This window comes from Spermophilus citellus, assembly GCF_964194105.1.
Source record: "Spermophilus citellus genome assembly, chromosome: 13".
NCBI lineage: Eukaryota > Metazoa > Chordata > Mammalia > Rodentia > Sciuridae > Spermophilus > Spermophilus citellus.
Window position 1 is genome coordinate 42,493,989 of NC_138193.1, and position 8,897 is coordinate 42,502,885.

Here is an 8,897-nt window from a genome sequence, read left to right on the forward strand (position 1 = left end):
AAAGTTAATGACTTGCAGTAACAGTTTCAAAACCTTAGGGATAATGGACTGTAAGGAGATAGAGATAATGTTTTATTCTGTTGTATTAAAAAAGGTAGATGCATAGTTCTGAAAACAGTACATTTCTGCTATTGGCATCAAGACTGGTCTTTCTTAAATATAATGATAGTTTCTTAGGCAGGGATTCAGCACCAGGGATGGCTTTCAGCCAGCCTCTTCCCTTTGATCATTATAATTGAATAATTATCTTACGCACTTGAATGTTCTATTTATGCTAATGCATTGGTTATACAGAATGACACAACAGTGTTCAGATTATGCTGGCTGCATTAAGAATGGAAAAAAAAGTCCACATTGAGGTAATTTTGTTTCATTATTTTTGTAATTATTTCCCCGTCATTAATGCTTCTTAAGATCTTCATAGTCAAAGCTGGTGTTTATTGAACAAAATTGCTCTTTCTTGAGCTAGATCATCATAAAACCCTCAAGGCTGGAAAACATTTTGTATCAACCCTTCCTGTGCTCATAAGTTAGGATTTGTTTCATCTCTTGGTGAAAGAAACTTAAACAAGTTAGAGATTTTTTTTCTGGCCTGGATATGTGAAGGCAGCAGGCTGTCCAAGGCCAAGGTGGTGCCCAAGTTCTACACGTTGTGAGAAATCCAAGCTCTTCTAGAGCAAGTTAGAATCCAAGTTCTTCTTCTAACTTGCTGATCCACTTTTTGTGCCTTCTATTCCTAATGTCAATAAATAACTCAGGATGACTGGAAACAAACATTTCTTCTTTTCTGTCTGTATTTCTTTTGTAGACTACTTAGATTCTCTAACACTTTAAAGCTTTAGTTAAATGCAATTTTCTCTGAGAATATTAATGGGTGAACCATAGTGATATAAAACAAGAATACAGATGACAGGATTAGATACAACCACATTTAATTCTGGCTCTGTAATTTATTATATGAGAGAATATGGAACAAACATGAGTATCTGGTTTCTTTTCTTGTATGCAAAATGAGTTACAATAATACTTTATGGATGGGAAAGGCAGCAGAATACAACAGACACCAGTATGGCAGTATGTAAAAAAGTGGATGTGTAACCGATGTGAATCTGCAGTATGTATACGGGGTAAAAATGGGAGTTCATAATCCGATTGAATCAAATGTATGAAATATGATACGTCAAGAGCTTTGTAATGTTTTGAACAACTAATAATAAAAAAATTTAAAAAACCAATAATGCTTTATGTGCTTTATGTATGCGTGTTAAGTTATATAGTGTTTGCAAAACACAAAGCTGGTGATAAAAAATAATCCTTTCTTTGTCTTTCCCTATTAATCATATACCTAACAGCACCAATAAGATTCTTATATTAGCAACTAGATTCTAAGGGCACTGAGTCTCTTGCTTTTGTGCCTGATGTTGGAAAGTTTTGATAGAGGGTGATCAAATAATTCTGGGGAAGAGGAGAAGCTTTCTGAAAGCACCAGACAGGATTAGAACTACCAGCTGAATATAGGAACACATGTTTTTTTGACATGTTGCTGTGGTGGTTTTAATTGGGTCATTTTACCATGGGGACATTTGATGTACTCTAAACTCACAAAACTCTCACCTTTTGAAAATGATAAGTTAGTGGGAAAAAAATTTATCTGTTTGGAATGAACTTCAGAGTGTGTTTAGACATGGGGGTGCCAAAAATGAGTGTTGACTTCAAGATCAGGAATAATAGTTGTACATTTTTTTTAAATTAAAGAAACAGTATTTCTACTTTTTATCTTGGGTGTTTTGAAACATTGACACAACCTCATCCAATGGACCTAAAGATCCTTTCCTAGGAATTGAGAGTAATCAGAGTGTTGCTTTTCCAGGGAGCACATCAGTGTCCATGGGCCTGGGTGGTGTTCCTAGGCTTTTGATTTGTGCAATGCATGTACTGAGATTTAGCGTGGTGTTGGCCTTGAGTAGTTTTATCCACCAATGGGGCTGTTGCTGAAAGATTGCTCCCTTCTCCCTGTTTTACTGCTGCCATCTCGCTGTTGTATGTGAGTGCAGCGAAGCAACGATGCACTAACTGTGCCTTTCAGAGCTGTGTAAATCCTCTTTTTGATAAACTAGGAGCATGTGGACAAGATATATGCCCTAGAAGGGGGAAGCTATCCAGGATCTTGAAAGAAAAGCATCCTGACGTACATCAGCACAGGCATCTAGAGATTTTTGCTCAGAGGTGTATTTCTCTAGACCTTAGAATTTTGTGTCATATTATGTTTCATTGTTTCAAGTTTCAAAACCTTTGGTCTGGAAATGCCTAAAAACTTAAAAGGAAAGCCAAAAAAATAATAATAATTTTTTTTGGTGTCAGTTTTGCTGACCCTACATAGGGTTTAATGAGTGAAGTAAAATAGCCATCCTATCAAAGAATATTTTAAAAATACTTTTATTTTAAAATTACTAATACAGGAAGATGGCCGCTGCGTAAGGGGGTAGCAGAAGTGCTGAGCCTGGTGCTCAGAACAGCGGCGTTAATAGAGACTTCGCCCAGCTTGTTAGAGCGCCTTTCACCATTAATCTGTAGTGGACCACCCGGCCAAGCAGCAGAAAAAACAAAGAGATTGAAAAAGAGACGCTTGGCTCCCGGACGCTTTCCTGCTCAAAACCATCTGCTTCCTCTTTCACTTCGCTCCCGGCAGAGAAGCTGAAGGGGCAATCAGCAGTGGATTGTAAGTACCTGAGGCAAAGAAAGCTCAGTACACCCCGCCCTTTTTTTTTTTTTTTTTTTTTTTTTTTTGAATATTGTCTATACAGGGAGAGTTAGTGGATTGGAATTGTTGGCGGGGCTGTAGTTCCGGGGCCGAAAATCCACTCCGCGGGAGCCGCCATTTGCTTTCTGCACGCTGTCTTGATGGCCCTGTCTACATAGTCCAGCTGCTGCAGCTAGAGACTGGAACTGGGCTGCGTGCCGAACCCTGTCCTCCGAAGGCTGGACCACGGCCTCAAGTGCCTCGGTCGCCTGTTCCCTGCTGCACCTTGGGGCATAGCCTGCTCTGGGGTCATTCGGCATCCCTCTGCAAGGGGACAGGCGCGGCGGCAGCCGCTTGGGCCCTCCGCGGCAGCCGCTTGGGCCCTCCGCGGCAGCCGCTTGGGCCCTCCGCGGCGGTAGCCGCTTGGGCCCTCCGCGGCGGTGCTGCTAAGGTCGTAGACAAGCGCGACGCCAAAGAGCGCGGACCAGAGGTGGAGGCGACGGCAGCAGGATTTCAGTTCTAGAAAACTGGACTGGAAACAGTAGCAGCAGTTTGTATAACCCCAAGATCTTGCTTATGCCAGGAAACTGTAAGGGTAACATGAATATCATTGAGGAGGTCTAACATGACGGCAGACGCAGAGGGATCAAGTCTCTGACCTCTTCAACTGCGAGGGCATAGGGAGATGTAAATTATCTAAAGCCTATTTGCTCAGGATTACTAGACAATGCTGAGCTGACGTGGAGCTAGGGCGCACACTTTGGGCCCCTCAGAAAACACACACTGAGCACGAATCGGCTGCATTTAAGCCCCGGATCGCCTGCTTCTCGTGACTCAGCACTAACGATCCTGCTGAAATAACTAGTCGGCCCACCTGATCTCACAGAGGTAAAAGCCAACTGAGCACCATAGTCAGACCCAGGGAATCAGGAGTGAAGTGGGACTAGCAGCACAGAATCCCCGGCTACCGCTCCCACCAGGGCTGACAACAGAGGTCCCTTGCACCAGCTACCAGAGGAGTTGCTACCTAAGGGCAAACAAATTTGCTGGGGGTCCTCAGCTCCAAGACCTACAAACTTAGGGTCCGAGGGAGGCAAACAGAAAGGGTGTGCCCAGGCATCAGTGAAAACAGGGCTCCCAGGAGCAGCAGACCCGGCGTGTAGCCAGTATTGTGGTGAGCGTTACAGGTGAGCGGGGCCTGGCTTGAGGAACCACAAGAGAAGGACCTAGACACTCAGGACTGGAGACTCGCACAGTCTGGGAAGAAGAGCTGAGGCACAGTGATTGGTTCCCACCTATCACGAGGAGAAGCCTGGCCCAGTGGGCATAGCTCCACATACTGGAAGAGAAGTTAATCGAGCTCTATGACTGCATTTATTATTATTACTATTTTTTTTAATGATTATTATTAGTAATTTTTTTTTTATTCTCACTTTTTGTAGTTGATGTTGTTGTTGTTCTTTAACTTTCTTATTAATGGTTTCAATTTTTTTTAATTCTTTTTATTCTATTATTATTATTATTTTTTAAACTCCAATTTCCATTTTTCTATTATCATTATAATTTTTTTTTGTTTGTTTTAAAATTTTTATTTTTTCGTTTTTTCTTTCTTTCTTTTCACTTTCTTTTCTTTTGTCTTTTCATTTCTTTTCAATTTTCTTATTCCCCCTCTCTTGAATTCCACCTGCCTACACTCACTCTATCTAGTAACTTCTTCCCTTCCCTTCTAATACCTCTCCTCCCAAGCATCAAATAAATTTATAAGAGTAAACAGTAACTCAGCAGTCAAACAGAACAAGAAGTATCATGAGCATAAAAAAGCAAGGAAGAAAAGGAGTACAAACAATGAAAGACAGCCTAAATATTCAGGAGGACCTGGAGTCATCAGAAAAATGGCCATATAAAGAACTCAAGGAACACCTTAGACAGATGGAAAGGAACCTTAAAGAGCACATTGAAAAGGAATTACATAAACAGATAAAAGAAGAAGTTAAGCATCTTTATCAGGAGATAGAGATTATAAAAAAAAATCAAACAATAATTCTAGAAATGAAGGAAACGATAAACCAAATTAAAAACTCAATCGAGAGTATCACTAACAGAGTGGAGCAAGTAGAAGCCAGAACGTCAGATAATGAAGACAAAATATATCATCTTGAAAAGAGTCTAGCCAACTCAGATAGACTGGTAAAAAATCACGAGAAAAACATCCAAGAGATTTGGGATAATTTAAAAAAATCAAACTTACGAGTCATCGGGATAGAGGAAGGCACAGAGATTCATGCCAAGGGAATGAGTAACGTGCTGAAGGAAATAATTACAGAAAACTTCCCAGAAATAAAAAAGGAAACAGATATACAAATTGTAGATGCATACAGGACACCGAGCACACAAAATCACAGTAGACCAACGCCAAGACACATTGTTATGAAGCTATCCAATATACAGAACAAAGAGATAATATTAAAAGCTACAAGAGAAAAGAGGCAGATTACATTTAGGGGTAAACCAATAAGGTTGACAACGGATTTTTCATCACAGACGCTGAAAGCGAGAAGATCCTGGAACAACGTATTTCAAACACTGAAAGACAATGGATGCCAACCAAGAATTCTGTATCCAGCAAAATTAAGCTTCAGATACGACAACGAGATAAAAATCTTTCATGACAGACAAAAGCTAAAAGAATTTGTAGCCAGAAAACCAGCATTGCAAGGCGTCTTGAGCAAAACTCTACACGAGGAAGAAATGGAAAACGATAACCAAAACCATCAGCGGGAAGTGCCTCGGTTAAGACAGAGGACGGGGGGAAAGCTAACCATGGAGAAACAATCTAAATTAGGGGAAAAAAAAGAGATAAATAATCAAACATGGCAGGAAGTACAAACCATATATCAATAGTAACTCTAAACGTTAATGGCTTAAACTCTCCAATAAAGCGACATAGGCTGGTAACATGGATTAAAAAAACAAATCCAACAATATGCTGCCTCCAGGAGACACATCTGATTGGAAAAGACATACACAGGCTCAAGGTAAAAGGTTGGGAAAAAATATACCATGCACACGCTCCTCGTAAGCAAGCAGGGGTGGCCATTCTCATATCGAATAAAATCGACTTCAAGACTAAGTTAATCAAAAGGGATAAGGAAGGACATTATATACTGTTAAAAGGAACCACTGACCAACAAGACATAACAATTATCAATATTTATGCACCAAATAATGGCGCTGCGACATTCATAAAACAAACTCTCCTCAAGTTCAAGAATCGAATAGACCACAACACAATAATCATGGGTGACTTCAACACACCTCTCTCACCATTGGACAGATCCTCCAAACAAAAGTTGAATAAAGAAACTATTGACCTCAATATCACAATCAATAACCTAGACTTAACTGACATATATAGAATATATCAACCATCATCAAGTGGATATACTTTTTTCTCAGCAGCACATGGAACCTTCTCAAAAATAGATCATATATTATGCCATAGGGCAACCCTCAGTAAATATAAAGGGGTTGAGATAATACCATGCACTTTATCAGATCATAATGGAATGAAACTGGAAATCAATGATAAAAGAAGGAAGGAAAAATCCTACATCACATGGACAATGAACAATACGTTACTGAATGATCAATGGGTTACAGAAGACATAAAGGAGGAAATCAAAAAATTCTTAGAGATAAATGAAAATACAGACACAACATATCGGAATCTATGGGACACAATGAAAGCAGTTTTGAGAGGGAAATTCATCGCCTGGAGGTCATTCCTCAAAAAAAGGAAAAACCAACAAATAAATGAGCTCACACTTCATCTCAAAGCCCTAGAAAAGGAAGAGCAAAACAATAGCAAATGTAGCAGAAGGCAAGAATTAATTAAAATCAGAGCAGAAATCAATGAAATTGAAACAAAAGAAACTATTGAAAAAATTAACAAAACAAAAAGTTGGTTCTTTGAAAAAATAAATAAGATCGACAGACCCCTAGCCATACTAACAAAGAAAAGAAGAGAGAGAACTCAAATTACTAACATACGGGATGAAAAAGGCAATATTACAACAGACGCTTCAGAAATACAGAAAACAATTAGAAATTATTTTGAAAACCTATATTCCAATAAAATAGAAGATAGTGAAGACATCGATAAATTCCTTAAGTCATATGATTTGCCCAGACTGAGTCAGGAGGAAACTCACAACTTAAACAGACCAATATCAATAGACGAAATAGAAGAAGCAATCAAAAGACTTCCTACCAAGAAAAGCCCAGGACCGGATGGGTATACAGCGGAGTTCTACAAAACCTTTAAAGAAGAATTAATACCAATTCTTTTCAAATTATTTCAGGAAATAGAAAAAGAGGGAGCTCTTCCAAATTCATTCTATGAGGCCAACATCACCCTGATTCCGAAACCAGACAAAGACACCTCAAAGAAAGAAAACTACAGACCAATATCTCTAATGAACCTAGATGCAAAAATCCTCAATAAAATTCTGGCGAATCGGATACAAAGGCACATCAAAAAAATTGTGCACCATGATCAAGTAGGATTCATCCCTGGGATGCAAGGATGGTTCAATATACGGAAATCAATAAATGTTATTCACCACATCAATAGACTTAAAGATAAGAACCATATGATCATCTCGATAGATGCAGAAAAAGCATTTGACAAAGTACAGCATCCCTTTATGTTCAAAACATTAGAAAAACTAGGGATAACAGGAACTTACCTTGACATTGTAAAAGCTATCTATGCTAAGCCTCAGGCTAGCATCATTCTGAATGGAGAAAAATTGAAGGCATTCCCTCTAAAATCTGGAACAAGACAGGGATGCCCCCTATCACCACTTCTATTCAATATAGTTCTCGAAACACTGGCCAGAGCAATTAGACAGACGAAAGAAATTAAAGGCATAAAAATAGGAAAAGAAGAACTTAAATTATCACTATTTGCAGATGACATGATTCTATACCTAGAAGACCCAAAAGGGTCTACAAAGAAACTACTAGAACTAATAAATGAATTCAGCAAAGTGGCAGGATATAAAATCAACACACATAAATCAAAGGCATTTCTGTATATCAGCGACAAAACTTCTGAAATGGAAATGATGAAAAACACTCCATTCACAATATCCTCAAAAAAAATAAAATACTTGGGAATCAACCTAACAAAAGAGGTGAAAGACCTATACAATGAAAACTACAGAACCCTAAAGAAAGAAATAGAAGAGGATCTTAGAAGATGAAAAAATATACCTTGTTCATGGATAGGCAGAACGAACATCATCAAAATGGCGATATTACCAAAAGTTCTCTATAGGTTCAATGCAATGCCAATCAAAATCCCAATGGCATTTCTTGTAGAAATAGATAAAGCAATTATGAAATTCATATGGAAAAATAAAAGACCCAGAATAGCAAAAACAATTCTAAGCAGGAAGTGTGAATCAGGTGGTATAGCGATACCAGATTTCAAACTATATTACAGAGCAATAGTAATAAAAACAGCATGGTACTGGTATCAGAACAGGCGGGTGGACCAATGTACAGAATAGAGGACACAGAGACTAATCCACAAAGCTACAACTATCTTATATTTGATAAAGGAGCTAAAAACATGCAATGGAGAAAGGATAGCATCTTCAACAAATGGTGTTGGGAAAACTGGAAATCCATATGCAACAAAATGAAACTGAATCCCCTACTCTCGCCATGCACAAAAGTCAACTCAAAGTGGATAAAGGAGCTAGATATCAAATTAGAGACTCTCCGTCTGATAGAAGAAAAAGTTGGCTCCGATCTGCAGATTGTGGGGACGGGCTCAAAATTCCTTAACAGGACACCCATAGCACAAGAGTTAATAACAAGAATCAACAAATGGGACTTTCTTAAACTGAAAAGTTTTTTTCTCAGCAAGAGAAACAATAAGAGAGGTAAATAGGGAGCCCACATCATGGGAACAAATTTTTACTCCTCACACTTCAGATAGAGCCCTAATATCCAGAGTATACAAAGAACTCAAAAAATTAGACAATAAGAAAACAAACAACCCAATCAACAAATGGGCCAAGGACATGAACAAACACTTCACAGAGGAGGACATACAATCAATCAACAAGTACATGAAAAAATGCTC